This window comes from Aulostomus chinensis, chromosome 2 (genome assembly GCF_037954235.1).
Source record: "Aulostomus chinensis isolate RoL2024-O1b breed Wild chromosome 2, RoL_Achi_v1.0, whole genome shotgun sequence".
In the NCBI taxonomy this organism is placed as follows: Eukaryota; Metazoa; Chordata; class Actinopteri; order Syngnathiformes; family Aulostomidae; genus Aulostomus; species Aulostomus chinensis.
Window position 1 is genome coordinate 24,486,672 of NC_141321.1, and position 19,283 is coordinate 24,505,954.

Genomic DNA, 19,283 nt, shown 5'->3' on the forward strand with positions numbered 1-19,283 from the left:
CAGCATCAACTTCAGGACCAGCTTCTTCTTTTTACCACCTTTGCTGATGTTCTGCTTCTTCTGAGTCGCTGCCATGGGTTTGCCAAAAAGGAGGCCATTCGCTGTCTCTAAACGTCAATGTATGGCTTGATATTAAAAGCTAGCATGATCCCATGTCAATGAGCTCTGACTCAATGTAAAGATGAAGTCTGACCTTTCCAGAGACACCAAGCTTGTTAATTTTGGACTTTCTGGGCCCAAACAGCCCCTGGGAGAGTTGCTTCACCTTTCAGTTGAATTCAGGGGAGCAAAAAGCAGCAAAAACCTTTCTAATGCTGCCTGGTGATTTTCCCTGTCCTTCCTTCAAATTAAACTCATCCCACATCAAATGAAAGCTTACCCACCCTTTTTTCCATGCATGTTTCCTGGTTGCTGGATGTCTTGGTCACAACCTTCCCAAGCTCCAGACCCAGGTGGTCAGCTATCTTCTGAGTCAGGTCCGGTAGTTCCAGTTCCAGGTCTTCACGCCCATATCAGAACGCACGGGTGAGTGTGACAAAGTCTTACTGTACCTGTCCTTCAGATATTCAGGGTCAACAAGGTTCACTCCATCTCCTGGGTCAACGTGGTCCACGAAGTCTGGCTTTCCCAGGTAAACGGTCTCCTTACAGTTAGGACTCGACTTCTTGGAAACTCTGGTGCCCGCCAGGTCCATGAAGACCAGTCCTGGCCTTGCATTTGGGGTCAGAGGTCAAATGTTTGCTGACAGGAGCAACACCTCCACCCGGAGCTTCTTTCCAACTAAAACAGGCATTTCTATTGCCTCCTCCCAGGCAAGGTGGAAGATGAAGGGAGTTGAAGAACAAAGTACAAATCAAAACCACTCTGATGAAGGAAAAAGCCTAAAGTACAAAAACTCAAAATCACTCTGCAGAGGAAAACCTGATGAGACAAAGTAACAAAGACACTCAAAGTTAAATTAGTTAAGGAACATGGCATGGACTAAAAACCTGACTAGACAAAGAATCGACAAAAATTCAAACTTGGATGAGGCGTGGAATGAGGCATGGAATGAGGCTTGGAATGAGGCTTGGAATGAGGCCTGGAATGAGGCCTGGAATGAGGTGTGGAATGAGGCTTGGAATGAGGCCTGGAATGAGGTGTGGAATGGCATAAGCTTTTTCACATGAGGGACGAGACGAACTGGCACCAGACAAAGGGAAACACAGACTACATATACAAATGGGGTGATGGGAAACAAGTGGACACAATCAGGGCAAGGAAGACAATCAGACTCACAAAGACAGGAGGAAGCCGATGCACCGTCTATCCTGGGGACCTGGACCACCACCCAGAGGTGGTGGGGGTTCTGTTGTAAAAAGAAAGTTAAAGTTGATCTGTTACTTTTTTGGATCCTGTCTCTTGGAGTGTTGCTCTTGACAACTGAGGCTGGTTCTTTGGTGACATTGGTGAAGCAGCACCTGGGATGGACAGTAGAGTCGGTGGATGAGTGCAACGGCGCTGACGGTAGCACGCCACCGTCCACCCATCATTAGCAAAGAAAGCCTGTGCTGTAAAATACAAAGCTCCATCTTTTACGTCTTCTCATTTGTGGAGCGCTTAAAATGTAAAATCTTTGCATTTTCTTACAAAATGTTTAAAAAAATAAATACACATGGCAGGCTGAGTCGTCCTAAATACAGAAAGAATGAGAGGGGCAGTGTGGAATAAAGAAAGCAAAGAGGTTTAAAAAAAGAAGAAGAAGCAGACCTGGGTTAGGGTTGGGGTTCAGGGTTCTACTTTACAACTGAGTCTTTGTTCCATGTCAGCAGTAAATCTGTGCATTCTATCTGCCATACCTGCAGCAGCACAGCAGTGGTGCTTGATCTGGTTGTGGTAGCATACTGCCCTCCAGTGTTCAAATGCTGTGTTACACCCCAGCTCAATGTCCTCATCCTCTCATGTTGTCTGACTTTTTATTTTTTGTCATACCTCATTTGATTCTGGTCATTTCAGTGGTAGAGAGTTGCCTGAGCTTTCAGCTGAATTCAGGGATGCAAAAAGCAGCCACACTTTCTTGATGCTTCCTGGGTGATTTTCCCTGTCCTTCCTTCAAATTGAACCTGTCATCCATCAAAAGCTTACAGTCTCACCTTTACAGCAATAACAAGCTTTTGGTTCTGTCATGAACTGAGAGCTCACTGTCCAGCAGCTGGTGTGGTCAACATTTGCCACACTGGAGGCCATTCAGAATGTCAGTAATGCAGTGTCCCTGGAGTACCGTTAGCAGCCCTGTCCATTCCCTGTACATGCGGGCCTCTGGGAGCCTTCCCAGCTCCCCCAACTGTGGCAAGGGGCCCTCCACTGTTAACTATGACACCTCCAGCCTCAGGACTACAGTTGACATGCAGCATCCCGGCTCTCGTCTCCTGCCAGGCCACGTCATTCATACCCAGGATCCTGAATGGGATGCTCATTCCACGGGAAAGCATGTTGTCCTGTCATGAGAGGGTCTGTTCTAGTTGCACGCTGTCAGTGAGTTCCCAACACTTCCATAGATTTAAAAAGGCCCAGAAATGTCATCTTGAAAAAAATGAATGACTTTGATAGGAACTTTGACAGGAAGTCCTAAACATGTGGGGTGAAAAGAGAGTTCCCAGCTAAAAAACCAGCGTGGTGTCTGCATGTCATGAAGATTCTGGGATCCTAGTCCAGGCAATGACAAGCAGCCTGAGAAAAGAAGGTGGAAAACCTGGCAGGTGGATAAGCAGAGGGGATCTGGAGCAAACACAAGTCTCTGGTGCTTCCTTTTGCAGGCTCTCCGCACAAAAAGCAGATATGAATTTTACAACTGAAAGAGAAAAGTAGAATAAAAAGTACACTCACAGAAATGATTCATGGCAGAGTTAAATTTTATGCATTTACATCTATTTGTTTTCTTTAAAAACTCATATTTTTTAAATGTATGCATACAAATTAATTATAATCTGCACAATTTAATCAATTCTAAAATGTATTAATAGAAGTAGTTAATACATACTAACATAGTTTAAATAATACAAATTGTACAACAAACAAGATTCTGTCATTTAAATTCATGTGATCGGTTTTCATAGAAGTTATGAGAGGTGAATTCGGTCCTTCAACCTTGACTATGCGCCCGTGTCAACATCCCTTTCGGGTCCAAACATTCTCACTGGGAATCTGCCTCAGTGTTGTGTCCCTCGCTGAGACCTCGGGTTGGAGATAAATCAACCATCCTTCCAACGAAAAAGACAAGATGAAATGGCTTGAGCTGACAAGGTCAGTTAAAAGGCAAAATACATTATTTAAAACTTTGAAACATGCAGCGGTTCATTGCTAAATAAAAAAAAAATGTTGTGAGTGTAAAAAGATTGAGGAGCTCTGAAATTGTTTTTAAAATACGAGCGGACCGCGCCGAGTGGCTGTTTGACCCTCGAACATTCACTTCCGTTGGACGTCAGCAGTCAAGCCCTTGTGGGTATCAGCAGTTGTCCATGTGACGGTAAGCACTCCCATCCATCCTGTGTGCTGTCACTCCCGTATGTATCGTTCCTAATTGTATCGTTCATATCACATCATATCAAAATCATTTCATGGATGATAAAATCTATGTAGTTCCTGATTATTTTAAGCAGTTTTAACTTGGTCACATTGCGTGTATCATGCTATTAGCCATGACGCCTGCTAGCATCATAGCTAACGGGCTAGCTATTTCACCGCATCTTAGCTAGCTTGGTCGTACGGCTTATTGACTTTTGTCAAAATTATGCGTTTTTAATGCAAAAGATGGTATTTCTGTGATTCATGTAAATTTGCAATTAAACTGGCGAGTCATCGCGTCGGGAGGGGGATGTATGTTAGCTAGGATGGCTGCTAGCATCAGCCTAGCATTGTGTGGAGCGGTCAAATCGCAACCTCCATGAAGCTGGCACCCCACAACACTCAGAATTAAGTGAAAATATAGACAATGGTTTGTGCTGCATTTTTTTTCTATATATATGTATGTATATGTATATACACACATATATATACATATACATATATATACATACGTATATATATATATACATATATATATGTGTGTGTGTGTATATATATATATATATATATATATATATATATATATATATATGTATTTAAGTTTACGCAGCCTTCTGACTTCGTCCAAACTGAACCAAAATGGTGTCGTTAGTTTGTGCAGAAAAATAATTGTTGGTGCTGCTTCACTGTCTTGTAGTGTTTTCCAAACTAGTTTAGTCGACTCGTCTTTTTCCGCCTTTTTTGTGATTGGCACTTTCCTGCTTGTTAAACGTTGCCAGTGGTGCTGCCTTTTCTAGTGCCCTTAATTTCTCCTCATTCATCGGCTGACTGTCCGTAATAAGGAGTGTGCTGCTCATCTGTTTGTGTGTGTTACCATGGAAGCATGGATTCACTCCAGTCCATTGAATTGCATCAATGAGCGAGATATTTTCTCTGTTTGTTTTTGGCAGGAAAAATAAATGTGGGTCAATGATGAAATGATTTTCACTCAGTAAATTGGGCTTTTCAACTGTAATTAAAAAAAAACTTGAACTGAACAAGAATAAAATTGTCTGATCTCCGACAAATTGGCATGTAAGGGTTATTCAGGTATTGCTATATACTGTAGTATGTATGCACTGTGAAGAGGAGCTGGCTTTTTGAGTGCTTTTTTATAACATCATGAAAGCTGTTAAACCCTAACAAGAAACTCAAGCTGGAGAGCAGCTGATTTTACAAATAACCTCATTGATTTGTTCTGTGTCTTCATTCACAGGTGCTGTCTAAATGTGGCCCTGCTAATTGTGTGACAGTTCGTTATCGACCAGGTAGGAGTTATTAAAACATATTAGGCTGAGACATTTCCTCCATAGCCACACAGGCCAGTATCCATGTGTGTATCTAGACTGTCCTTGCACATTCACAAGCTGGAAAAACCTTTTGAGTCACACTTATGGAACACACAGCAAGTTAGAAATAACAGGTGCTCAGTCCACTACGTTCTCATGTCAGACTTGTGGGTGTGAAGAACTGTCAACAGAACAGGAAAACTTCAGTCATAGTAATCAACACCTCAGGCAGTATGAAAATGTAACTTGTAAGTTTGAGGGATGTCCATATCAGTCAAACATATATGGTACTTTGAACTCACATAAAAATCGTAAACATAATCCACTCAGTCTAGAGGAGTTTAAAGCAGGTGTAGTTAAAGTCAGTGTTCACTCTAGTCCAGCAGATGAGGGGCCCACATTTACTGCAGACATAGATGCTAGTCTGTCAGACGCAGATGCAGATAGGGATCTTGATCATTCAGAAGACCTTCCTGAAGTTGGAGAAGGGAAAATTGGCTCGGTTCTTTTGAAGTTGGAAAACATTTTTCATGCAGTGTTGTTTTTGGCAGGCATTTTAGATTTAGTTTTCGTCTTAGTCTTTTGGACTAAATGTTTCTCAGTTTTAGTCACATTTTCGTCATTTCTATCCCTGATCGTTTTAGTCTAGTTTTAGTTGACGAAAACTCAAAGGTTTCAGTCAAATATCAAAGATACTTATGAATTAAATATATGTGTATGTACTTAACAGGCCAATACAGTGTTAGAATGAAGCACACTGAAACTGATCGAACCTTCAAAGGTGAGTTTTTTCCCCTCTTTTTCTTTCTCTACCTTTTACTTTTATTATTTTGTTGCAGATGCAGACAACACACTGGCACACAATATGAGTGTTGTGTCACAATAAAATAGGATTAAACAAAAACTAAAAGCACACTTGACTTTCATGTGAATGACCTCATGTCCTACATATTGGCTTTAGCTGCTGTTATTGGTTAAAGCATCCAGGTGTGTTGCTTAGATAGGGAACAGCAGCAGGTCTGAAGACGACCGTGTTTCCCAGTCCCACAAACGTGGGTCAAAGCATTTCACTTGCCACCCGTCCACAAATGGACAGGGGTTTTATTCATAACATGCTAAATTAATAGAGGGGCTGGTTTAAACGAGCCAACATTAGCGAGGCCCCTGGCAGCCCCGTTCATTCTAGCTTTAGCATGTAGCACGAGGAAGCGCTCTCTGCACCACGGGGGAGGTGTAACCACCACCACCACAAAACTTTAGGCTGAATACAAAACAGAAAAGCATCACAAGGCTGGCCTAACATAGACTAAAGCTAAACTTTAATCATCCCGCTTTTCACAACCACCCGACACCGCTGCTGCTGCCGTGGTGTGAGACTCGTCCGCTGCAGACAGGCCCAGACTGTCTCTGTGTGTGCATGTGGTTGCGTGCGTGAGAGAGGCTTTTAGTGCGTATGTTCTGATGATGGGGGCGTGACCATGAGGACCAACAGCTCCAGCTGGCTCCGTTCTGATGTTTGAGCTCTTGATTGACATTGCACGCATGTTATAATTGGCGGAAAAAACCTGCATGTTTTGAAACTTTGATCGTCCACCCACTAACAATTTAGTCTTGTCTCGTAAGATGAAAATGTGTACAATTTCGTCACAGTTTAGTTTTTACAGGGCGATGGTGACGTTCGACTTAGTCTCATTTTCGTCATGGAAAAAAGGGGTCTGACGTCGCCATTTTCGTTTTCGTCCAGCGTGATGAAAACAACACTGTTTTCATGTTCCATCTCCAGCAACAGAGGAATTGGTTGATGAACTCCACTACTGCAGAGTAATGTGTCTGTGCCAAGAACTTGGAGCAGTATTTCAAATTTGTTCAAACACAAACTTCGAGGTCGATGGCGTGGCTATCAAGGAATTAGCTGATTCACTGTGTAAATCTCATCCTTTGGCAGAAGCACTGGGTAAAGGTGGCCCCCTTGCAACCGCTTCTAAGAGAAAGGAGTACAATAAAGAAGTGTTTAAGGTTGTCGAGCCAGTAGAGTTTGTTCTTGATCAAAAAACAAGCAGGTCCTTTCAATACATCCTATGACTGGGATCTTTGCAGCAGATACTTGATTCTCCTGAAGTGTTGAATAGAGTGATTGATAGCCACAGAACAGAGGGCAGCAACACAGACCAGCTTGAAAACCAGCAGGATCACTCCATAAGAGACGGTGTCTACTTTAAAGAAAACCCTTTCCTGTCAGATGATGAGTTAAAAATTTGTTTCACCTCATACGAGGGGATCAACTCCAGAAATGGAATGGTGGTGGTGTGTGATTCAACTGCTGGAATGCCTGAATTTGCAGAGATTCTCCAAATGTGTATCATTGGAGATGAGTTGAGCTTCATAGTTGGTTTCTATTTTGCTTGGTATCAGGAGCATTTCAGGGCCTTTCAGTTGACTTTGTCAGCAGATAGAAAGGTTGCCCTTGTTCAGTTTGAGGAGCTAAGAGATTGCTACCCACTTGTGGCCTACACAGTTGGATCCAGACGTATGGTGACCCTGAAGAGACACATCATCATCAAAGGTAGGATTTTCAGATGCTATCGTGCTGTGGAAATTCTTCTGGAACAGAGTTTGTGGGAAGGGTAGAAAAGTGGAGAGGACACTCACCTCGTCACCTTTCCTGGCTTTCACTCTTTGCTTAACTCCTCACCCATCTTCCCCCCTTACCAAATCTCCTCTAGCCTTCTCACTGCAACCCTCCTTTCTTCTCCACCTCCTTGTTCTCACCCTCTTCCTTGCTCTCTGAGCCTCTGCTCTGTTAACCTCTCTTACCCTCCTCCTTGCTTCTTCTCTACTGACCACGTACAACCTCCATGGGCTATTTTTGACTTAACACACATATTTTTCCTTCTCCTTTCTCAGGAGACATGGCAGCTCCTCTGGGATATATTATATTCCTGGATGAACGGATTCAAGCAGGAACTCAGCAGTCCTCTGAAATGCGCAGACCCAGAACCTTGAAGCTCCTGACGCGCTCCACTTGGTTCACGTTGATGTTCAGGCCTGAGTGCAGTGAGGTCCTTGTCCTCCAGAAGTCTATGATCATTTCTGAGTAAGCTAAGGTAACCATCATACATCATTTATACATCATTCCATGTAAATACAATGTCAGTCCCTGTCAAAACATGTCAAGGTCATGTATTTTTTTCTTTTTTAAATTACAATCTAGGATTTTACCAAATAAATGGTCAGCCATCAGACTCCCGGTGCCTCCTCTCACCTGGAAAACACTCTCATGTCACATTTTACTGTCATTTCTCATCATTTGTGTGCAATGTGCTGTATTTTTTCTTCCAGGTAGGCATGGCTGTGAGTGTGAATGGAATGGCTCAGTAGAACGGGAGCCCAGTGGAAACGTACACAGACACCAGTCCCTCACCAGTGAGGCAGAAATATAACCCACACTGTAAAAAGTCCTTCATGAGCCTTGGTGTTAGAGCCTAATTTTTTAAACTGGATTCCTTCTTGTAAATTAAGTTTCCTTTATTTCTGTTTCTATTTAAGTTTTAATTAAATAAAAAAACACTTTATTCTTCTGACTTAATTGTTTAGTTGTTGAAGCTTTCATTTAATATTACAAAATTGATTCAGCAGAACTTCACCATGAATTACTTTCACAAAAATCAGTTTTATGGCTTATCTGCGAAGTAATCGTCAGAGCCCGCCTTCTGATGCAGCAACGGACTCGTCTGGGCATGTTGATCGGTTTCTCCGTCTGAGTCCATCTCTATGAGATGCAGCAGACAACTTTGAAAGTTCACGTCCTTGTACGACGCATGTAAGTAAAAATTCACATTATTTTAATGTACCCTGTTGTCCAAATGTGAAAAATCTTCTTGTGCCATTTGGTTAAAAACTTGGCCAAACATGAGGTCTTATCAAGCTAGCTTGATTCTCCAGCAGCTCCTGAGTAAAGTAACTTTTCTAAAGATAAATGCTTGTCGTGTGTTTTATTTTTTGGTTACAAATGCAGTTTAACCAGCTGCTTACTTTCCTGTTCCAAGATTATCGATAAATAGAGCATAATGAGGTCGGTGTCATGCCTTGTGAGAATTGAAAAGTTAAATATAGGCCTACTGAAGGTGTTTGAGATAATGGTGGAACTGGAACTATGCCTTTTGCAGTTTTTTCTGCTATAGCGATATGTTTCTTGCTCTCAGCACTTGATTGAAACTATTGTCTATGCTGGGGCAATTTGACATTTGACCGCTGACAACAGTTGTGGAGTTTCCCAGTATGCAGGCTGCAGCGTGGTGGCTCATCCTTGGCCTTCAGCTCTGAATGAGTCCTGTTGTGGTTCATGTGTGCTCCCAGAACGATGATAGCCCTGTTCAAACTTTAAAATATGTGAGGGCACAATTATGGTTAACAATGCTGAATTTATAAGGTCTCACCGAATTGTTTATCCTCAGGGTGGACAGGACCCTGACCAAACCAAAAAGGAATCTTTTCTGTATTATAACCATCTCATAATTTATGAATTATCCCTATAATATCCTTGTTGCCAAACAAAATGTAAAACAACCAACATTACCTTCTGACTTAAACCTACAATATAAATAACTGTACTCTGTGCTTTATTGCCAGCTCAGTCATCAAATAATGAAAAGTCAGGCATTCATGTAGAAATAGAGAAGTATCATTTTTAACTTTTGTTTCCTTTTGACCTGTTATCCACTTCCATAGTAATGTCTTTACACTGAAGTGCTCAGTTATATCCAACCTTAATTAGCATTGATTAATTATTAATCACTTCCATTTGACATAAATGACCTGTCCTCACATTATAGACTTCTATAAATTTCTGTCATTTAGAATCATGTTACAAATTTTAAAGACCGAATTTTTTTGCATGAACATGTGATTTTTAAGGAGATGATGGCCGTATGGATTAATTTACATAATAACAGTGTTGAGTATCTCGGTGTCACATTTTGCTCTCCGTTATCCTTCTAGGTGTGGACCAAGCTGTGAGATTGCGGGTCCTCATTGATAATGAAATCAAGAAACTCACTCTTAACAGTGGTATGCCTTCATCTGTGGAAGAGCTACTTGGAGCTATCAAGGAAGAGTTTTCCATTACTGCAGAAGTAAGTCTGCAATACAAAGATGAAGACTTCAATGACTTCTTCACCCTTACCTCAACTAGTGAGCTGAAAGATAAAGACACACTGAAAGAAGCGTTCATGCCTCATCCTGTGACACTGACACTTGTTCCCATGAAAAGCACCCCTGATACCTCTGATGTGAGCTCACTGTGTGAATGTGCGAGTCAGTCTACAGAGTCAGACGATACTGGGATTCGGAGTCCTTCTCCCTCTGAAAGGCAGGAGCCATGGCCCTCCGTTTTTCCCATTCCAACTTTCTCCCATAACACAGAGCTCGCATTGAGACAAGGCAATGAAAGCTATTTGAGAGATGGCACCTCACTGACATCACCAAGTGTCAAATCTGACATACTGGAGCGTCTGGCAGAGGCCATGTTCTCCTACACATCTTATCCCAGTGATGCTCAAAGATGTGCAGTTGCACAGGCCCTCACAGAGAAGCATCCATGCTTAAAGGAGCCTGGATCTTTTAATGGAACTTAGGGATGGCAGCAGAGTCTCAAGTACAAATGTGGAAACTATCACACAAAACGTAGACCACTGGGAAGCCCTGAACTTCTAATAAACTCAATGAAATACAAGACTAAGATAGAAAAGCTGCCAAAAACGTGAAAAAAACAAAGAGAGCAGAGATAAATGAGAAAGGAGTGTCTCATGACACATGAGAAACTAGCTGCACGGTGGTGCAGTGGTCAGCACTGTGGCCTCACAGCGAGAAGGTTCCGGGCTTGAGCGCAATATCTTTCTGTGTGAGTCTGCATGTTCTCCCTGTTCCTGTGTGGGTTCTCTCTGGTTCTCCAGCTTCCTCCCACAGTCCAAAGACATCAAGAGGGGACGAGGCTGATTGATACTCTAAATTGACTGTAGGTGTGACTGTGAGTGTGAATGGTTGTCTGTCTCTATGTGTTGGTCCTGAGATGGACTGCTGACCTGTCCAGGGTGAACCCCGCCCAAAAATGGCACCTTTCAAGAGACACGCTCACGACGCAGAGTTCAAACTCAAGGCTATCAGTCAGCAGCTACCGGTATCTACGGTACCGTATTGTAAATGCACCAACTTGTTTTGGGAGTGAACTGAGTTGTCAGAACGTTGGTTTGTATTCTATGAATAAAGTTTGACTGACTGACTTAGCTGACTGTTTTCCCTTTAGCGCAGCTCCATCTAGTAATAATGATAATAATACATTTTATTTATAAGGCGCCTTTCAAGGCACTCAAGTTCGCCGTACAACAGTTTTAAAAACAATAAAACATGCACAATTTAAAAGAATAACAACAACACAAGTCTCTAGCAGAGCACAGAAGAGGGCATTCAGCCATACGCCTGTCTAAAAAGGTGAGTTTTGAGATGTTTTTTGAAGGTATCAACGGAATCAGTGTTTCTGATGTCAGGAGGGAGGGAGTTCCAGAGGTGAGGGGCAGAGCAACTGAAGGCTCTAGCCCCCATGGAGGTCAGACGAAAGGAGGGAACGTTGAGGCTGATGGAGGAGGAAGACCTGAGAGACCGGGTGGGAATGTTGGTGTGGAGAAGGTCTGACAGGTATGAAGGGGCGAGGTTATGGATGGTTTTGAATGTATGGAGGAGGATCTTGTAGTCAATGCGGTGTTTAATAGGAAGCCAGTGGAGTTGATGTAGAACGGGGGTGATGTGACTGATGACAGGGGTTCTGGTGATGATTCGGGCAGCTGCGTTCTGGACCAATTGAAGCTTATGGAGGAGTTTGTGTGGGAGACCAAAAAGAAGCGAGTTACAATAATCCAGACGGGAAGTGACGAGAGAGTGGACCAGGATTGCAGCGCTGTTGGGAGTGAGAGATGAGCGGAGACGGTTGATATTCCGGAGGTGGAAGTAGGCGAACCTGATGGTGTTGTTGACGTGGGTATGGAATGATAAGGTGGGGAAGGGGAAACGGAGGTGTTGTCAATGGTGAGGGTGAAACTGGGAGTGGATGCATAATGCATCCCCAGCTACGACAGTAGTTTCTATTCTATGCACCTTATAATGCGGTGCGCCCTGTATATGAAAACAGTTTTAAAATAGGCCATTCATTGAAGGTGCGCCTTATAATCTGCTAATAATCTTAAAGTTCTCTTTCTGTCTGAAGAACAAACCTTGGGCGGGGGGGGGGGGGGGGGTGTCTTGTCCCTCACGCTGGTTTAGAGTCCATAGCTGAAGAGGTGACTGATTTCTTCCAGTACGCAGTGTGTGGTGATTCCACCCATCCTTGAAGTACTCAAGGTGACTCTGGGTGTGTGGCAGAAAGCTCCAGTGCAGTGCACAGATGTGGAGTTCATCATCTGGGTCCAGTAGGCCATTACTTTCCATACTGCAGAAGCAGGAGTAGAAAAGGTGTGACACTCCCCAGAGACATCACGCCATCACCTCTCAGTCCTTGAATCTAAACAACAAAACACACACAAACAAAACAAAGTCAGCTTTAGAAATCACCAAAGATGATGAAATGCTGTCAAGGCTGGTGCTGAAAACACAGGCTTGTGAAGAGCTCCAAGGTGTTCTGATCAGGAACTTTTACATGGATTTAGAACACATGCAATTAGATGGTTCCAACCCCCCCCCCCCCCCCCCAAAATATACAATATAGCCTTGTAGTGCGGAAAATAGGGTAATCATTTGCACAGTCTAGTGTGCCTTGACTTAATGGAAAAATTAATGGACAATCGTACTTTCCAAAAGTGCCAATGGAATTAAAAAGTGCATTGTGTTAAATGTTAATGATAAAATGTAACCTTACATAACTACAAGGTTACAGTAGAGGCACATAGCTGGTTTGCAGCATCTTACCCCCTTGACACCTCCTGAATTGCCAGTTTTTGTGAAAAAAAAACTTAACTTTTATAAAATACAAAAAAAAAACACAAAAAGTGAATGCATTTCAATCCTTTGCATGAAAAACATCTTGTGTTTTCAGTGATTATCAGAGCTTGGGAGTGTAAAAGATTGGTGGACAAAATGACTTTCATGCATGTTGACTTTCAGAGCATAGTAAGATTTGTATAAAACTCACCAAATAGGCCCTTAAGGGTGAAATTTATTTGACAAGCAATACTCTCAAAAAACATTACTTTGCTTTACAACATTCCATTATTTTACATTACTACTCTCAGTAACTTCAGCTCTCACCATACATGCCAAATTTTTATTTTGTTTCAAAATTTTAACCCCTTAAATGCAGGTTTGTGTTAAAACAGTGGACTTGGAAAAAATACAAGCAATTGCAAACCCATCCGGGAGATGGAATAGTGTGTGATGTCATGACTTTAGAGAGATTTAATATTAACTTTCGAGAGATCAACAAAATTAAATGCATGGTAGTTCCTGCACACACATGCCAGTATCCCAGCTTTTTTGAAGAAGAAGAAGAAGAATCTTGTTTTATGAATAAGAAAATTTTTGAAAATCCCTACAATAATAAACTGTTTTACTTTATTTCACCCGAGGACCCAGATGCCTCAGTTGTAAAGAAGAGAGATGCACGCATTAGATGCCTCATGGAGTCATGGGGGAGTGTGGACGAGAGCTCCTCTCTGACTTCAGTGTAAGAAGGTTTTGAAAGAGGTTTTTCCACATCTGCTTGTCTCAAGTAAAGAGTTCTTCATTAGCAATTCTCATGACTCCCCAAGAAATGTGAAACTGTGTCTGTCTGCAGAGAAATTAGCATTCTTACCAGTGTTGTTATTGATCTGAAAATTTCTGCTATTTAGTAAACATACCTTGTTGGTTCATATTGCCATAATACATGAAAATCATATTCCTTTAGGGTGAATTGAATTCAAAGCTAAAAAAATACCCTTTATTTTTCCAAGCTAAATGTCTTTATATCTGAAATCAAACTTTGTCAATTTCCATGTAAATTTCACAGTTTACATGGAATATTAATTTTACGAAATTACTTTAAGTTTTTCAGACTGATTTTATTCACAAGAGTTTTCCTTTTATTCTCGTACAGAAGCGTGTTTCTTATTATGAAAGTACAAAAAGATTGGTCTTTATGTCACAACCACTAAACTGAGCTGATGGCACATCAGATTTCTTTTACATAACAAAACAAACAAAAAACCCAACACATCACATTTGTGTTTTGTCTTCCAGGGGGCAACAGAGGCAAAAGTCCATGAGGACATGAAAATGGAGAGCATGAAGATTTACAGATGCCAGTACCCTGATGCAGCTGGCGTCATTATTGAGGGAGTTCCAGTCCTGACTGACCTCGACAATCTGCCCAGAGCGTGCTGCCTACTCTTGGGAATGACGTATGCATTGAACCTTCAATACCCTCCGAAAGTCAGCAGAACCTTTGAGGTATTCCAAAGACCTTTGATGGGACTTGATGTGATGCGCCCAAAGCCACCCTCCAAGCACATGAGCCTGAAAAGCAAAATGCTATCCTAGACTGTTGAGCTGGGTTGTCAGCACAGTCAACTTAAACCATTTCATGTTTCTACAGTAAAAGTTGAATGGGTTTTATTGATTTATTTAAACGTTTCTTATTCAAGAGAATTCAGAAAAAAATATGTTGGGTTTTAAAAGAGGGTGGTTCATCGGAAATTGTTGCATTTGTTAGAAGTTGAAATTTCACTCCTCCAGTTCCCTCCAATGGCACTTTTAGATGATACTCCTATATTAGCACTCTTACACACGCACACGATCACTCACACACATACACGTATTCTGGTTTAACTAAAAATGTTGGCACTCGTGATGCACCGTCAGTGACACATCTTTAGATTTAGTGTTCACAGCTTTTCGTTCGAGATAAACTCTGTAAATCATATGTTGGATATTTAAGCAGAGGCCAGCTGCAAGCCCTGGGAGCATGTTAAAAAGTCCTTGAAGTGAAAGCCTACAATGCATTGGAAAATAGTTGTGCCGTTGTTTGTATGAGGCACAATAAATAAATGAATGAAAATGAGACCTCCTCTGTTTTATTAATGTGTGTTGAGGAGAACTAATTTTTTTAAGCATGTTCATTTTAAAATAATACAAAAAGTAATTGCCAAAGACGAATACAATTTAGTACGTTTAACATAATTTTTTGGAGTTATCTATGAAATGCTACTTATCTTTATTAAGTCTAATGTAACTTAATTTCTTGCCTCTTTTTACATTGATAAAAACTAATTTCTTATCTGATTTTTATAGAATTGACTTAATATTGTTACATGATGTGAAGTGAATAATATTAGGTTGTACTTACTCAAAAAAACAGTAAGTTCATAAAACAACAGAAAATTGATTGGAAAATGTTGCATCAATTTTTTTAAGTTGAGTTCAAGTAACAGTTTTTACAGTGCAGTGACTGTGACCACATCAACTTGAATGCACACATAGTTGTGATAAACTCCAGCCTGTTACTGTGCTATGATCCATCCATTGTGAGTGTGTGTGTGTGTGGGGGGGGTGCCCATGTCCAACGTCCAACACACATAGACAGACAACCATTCACTCTTACAGCCACGCCTACAGTCAATTTAGAGTATCAATCAGCCTGGTCCCCTCTTGATGTCTTTGGACTGTGGCAAGGCAAGGCAGTTTGATTTGTAGAGCCGTTTTCACAAACAGTTTGTCTCAAAGGGCTTCACATGGCATCATAACAACATCCTCTGCCCTTAGACCCTCACATCGACTGAGGAAAAACTCCATAGAAATCCCTTTTAACAGGGAAAAATCTGAGAAACCTCAGGGTGAGCAACAGAGGAGGATCCCTCACCCTGGACGGACAGACGAGCAGTGGATGTTGTTACAGACAAGAAAACAGTTTACAATACAAAATGTGGGAAACATGGAAATGTTAATAACAGTTAAAGAAGGAAGCTTCTGGAAGGGGAGGCAGGGAGAGCAAGCCAGCTTGATGGGGGACTGGTTCATGGGAGGGGAGCCCAGGTCAGTGTAACAGCAGGGGATAAAGTAGTGGGGTAGGGGAGCGATGCAGGCGGCGGTTGGAGCAGAGAGATGGAGCTCCTGTGGATCTGTGGAAACACAGAGAGACTGAGAAACACCAAGGCCAAACTACAAAGTGAAACAGGGAATGGTAATGACAGTTCCAAAATGTGAGGGGGAGCCTGAGCCAGTCCTAACTGAAAGCTCTGTCATAGAGGAAAGACTTAAGGCTGGACTCAAAGGTAGTTAGAGTGTCTGCCTCTCTGAGCTGGTTCCACTGTAGAGGAGCCCAGTAACTGAAGGCTCTACCTCAGAGGCTGTTTTTAGAGGTACTGGGAATCACTAACAGACCTGCATTCTGGGAGCGGAGTGCTCTGGTAGGACAGTAGGGACTAATGAGTTCTTTCAAACAGGATGGAGCTTTATCATTGAGAGACTAATAAGTCAGCAGAAGGATCTTGAAATTGATTCTAGATCCTGCAGGAAGCCTGTGGAGAGAAGCTAAAGGGGAGGTCCAGCTGATGAGGGGCTGCTGGGGACCATGAGCTGCCCCTGGTGCTGCTGCTGCCCTCCCTTCTGTACTCGTCTCTGAAAAGAAGGAAAGAACAGGGCTGAGATGGTTACAGCTCTCATTCTGGACATCACAGTTCAGGTTTTGCAGAACATGATACCAGTTCTGACCAACATGGCTGATAGTTGGACTCAACCATCTCCCTTTTAAAGAGAAAGGACTCAGATAATGAGCCATCAGTGTCAACTGAGAAGATCCAGAACAGCTGAGTCACTCAGGAGATTATGTTTGATACCTCTGTTGGTGGAAGGTTTGGTGAATTTCTGCAAGTAAATATTCCTCCGTTCCAGCTCTCTGTCTCGTTCTTGTCTGAATCCTGACTAGAGCTTCATGCTCCTCAGCATTAGAAGAGCTAACGGTCTCCATACCCGGGACTTCCAGAATTCCGTCCACCAAACCACTGTCACTTTTCAACTCCGAGACGTGGACGGACACGATGAGGATGAGGACCGAGCAGCCCAACCAAGTGCAACAATCCATAAGACAGCAGCCAGCAGCAGCAGAGCAGCAAGAATGCAGAGCAATGGAAGATTCTCTTTGGAAAGGTGTTTCAGTCTGTTTCCACTGACCCCTGGATGCCAGCAGGTCTGAGGAGACCTGCACTCAGGTGACCCATCTTCTCGGAGCCCCTGACCTCCATGGATGGGGTCGTTCTCATGGTGTATACTTGTTCTGCTAGCTGGTCCTTGATCTTCTCGATGTGAGTCGGACAGTCAAACATCCACATTGACTTTTGAACTTACTGCATGTATCAGGCTGTGCTTCCGCTCCTGAGACGAGAGTTTGGGAAAGGCCTTGGACGGTGAGGAGTCAGCGTCCCTACGCTCCCCCCCACCTGTCCTTGATGGAAGAAGAAAGATCAAAGGCATGGTGGAAAGCCACTGAGAGGAGGAACTTTGCACGTACATGTTTGGAAGACACTGAGACTGCTCAGTGCAGATGTACACCTTTGCCTGTACTCCTTGCTGCAAGGAAAACTTTAATTGAGATCTCTGTCTCTGAGAATTTGATCTTTTGTGTTGGGAAATGTTGTGGTACGAACTAACAGCAAAAATACAGTCTTTCTCTAACAGAAATAATTTCCTGACATAATTGGTCCTTCCAGCCGGATGTGCAATATCTGGATGTCTGTGGAAGCCCTGGACGGCTGAGAGGACAAAATCCGTGCTCAGGCAGACTACAGTCTGCATTGGTCATCCTTTTCTGGGATCACGATGGCTGACAGGGCTCTCTGAGGGTGCCCGGTGACGCACATCCGCTTGGTTGGTGAGTATAGAGACGCATAAAGACACAGCACATGGAAGAATGGATACTGCAGTGACAGCACACAGAAAAGGTTGAAAGTCCAAGAAGGGTTTGATTCCCTTCAAATAGTTTGTAAGTCTGGCAGACGCAGTGACATCGGAATGTGCTGATTCGGAGAATTTACCGGGTCACTTCCTAAGAGGTACTCCAACCTCTCCCCCACACAATACCAGTCTCTGATAGAGACGGTTTGGGCACAAGTTGGACAGGGGAATAGACCTCCTAATATGAGATTTGTGTTCTATGAACACAGCCGAGGCCTCTCTCTCTCTCTCACACACACACACACACACACACACATTCCTAGGAGTGAATGTGAGAGTGAATGTGGTTCCTTGAGGTTTGAAGCCACACTAGGTGGTACACTCTCAGCAGAGTCCACCAGGAAGTGATGAGGCAACAGGTGAGTTTTGCTCTGTAGAATTTGCTATAAGCAGTTACAGTCCAATACTCTCTTAAAAAAGACAAGTTGATTGTTTTAAATTTAGTTTGTTCTTTTGATCAAATGATTCTAATCCTCTTTTAATTGCAACTCAAAGAATACATTTCGAAGTATTTGCATTTAATTCTCAATTGACTCTTCGCCTATAGCTTATGACAGAGAGACGGCCTCCCTGCTGTTGCTGTTGTATCTCCTTGCGCCACCACCAGGGGGACCGAAGAATCCAAAGCTCAGCGCATCTGATACAGTTGAGAAACTCGTTGTCTTTCACAAGGTAATTAGGGCCTGAGCCCGGCGTCCGTCCCGAAGACCCTATGATGTTTGCTCGTTTAACATTCATTTGTTTTATCATGTGTGAAAGTGGCAAAGAGGTGGATGACACAAACTGCCAGTGAGTTTACTGAAACCTGCTCCATTAAGAAGGTTACATGACTCTCTGCACACGGAGCACAGTAACAGACAGACGAAAGGTCACAAGGTCACTGTAACGTCTGTGTGGAGTCAGGAATGAGGAGACTTTACATTTGAGGAGGTTCCTCCTCTTCATGGGTTCAGTTGAATAAACAGGTTGTGAATCCTGTTGTGAAAGCTGGATGATTTGTGTTTTCTGTGCTGCAGACAAGAAAGTGACTGTGCTTCAACTTGAACCTGTGTGAGGAGTAAAGCTGTGAATTACATGGAGAACATGGCAGCAGGACAGGAACTGATGTCTGACAATTGTACTGAGCTGCTGTGTCTCACTGAAAGCTGGCTGGTGATGATGAGTGTGGGAGTCGAAATGAATTCACTCCTCCCACAAACATTAACGCTCATATCCCTCAAGGCTCTGGCCCAGTGTTGCCTACTCCTCAGTAAGAAAAGTAGCTACTGGCTGTACTAAAAGCCATCTCCTTCATCCGGGCTTGGGACCGGCAAAAATGACCCAATTGAGACAATTTGGCAGAGTTACTGAGGTTTTTGTTGTTTTTTTGTTGTTGTTGTTGATTTTTTGAGTTTTAAAAGTTTTGTTGGGTTTTAAACAACAACAAATAACGGTAAAACATTA

The 19,283-nt window shown here is 42.6% G+C and overlaps 1 long non-coding RNA gene across 1 annotated transcript; it reads left to right on the top strand.

Annotated features, from left to right (window-relative positions):
• Positions 1-3,511: 3,511 nt before the first annotated feature.
• On the top strand, positions 3,512-8,457 carry LOC147269541 (uncharacterized). Its single transcript, XR_015110311.1, has 6 exons — positions 3,512-3,542; positions 4,799-4,850; positions 5,602-5,652; positions 7,387-7,434; positions 7,776-7,975; positions 8,211-8,457. It is a non-coding gene; the product is annotated as an uncharacterized LOC147269541 (long non-coding RNA).
• The last annotated feature ends 10,826 nt before the right edge of the window (positions 8,458-19,283 follow it).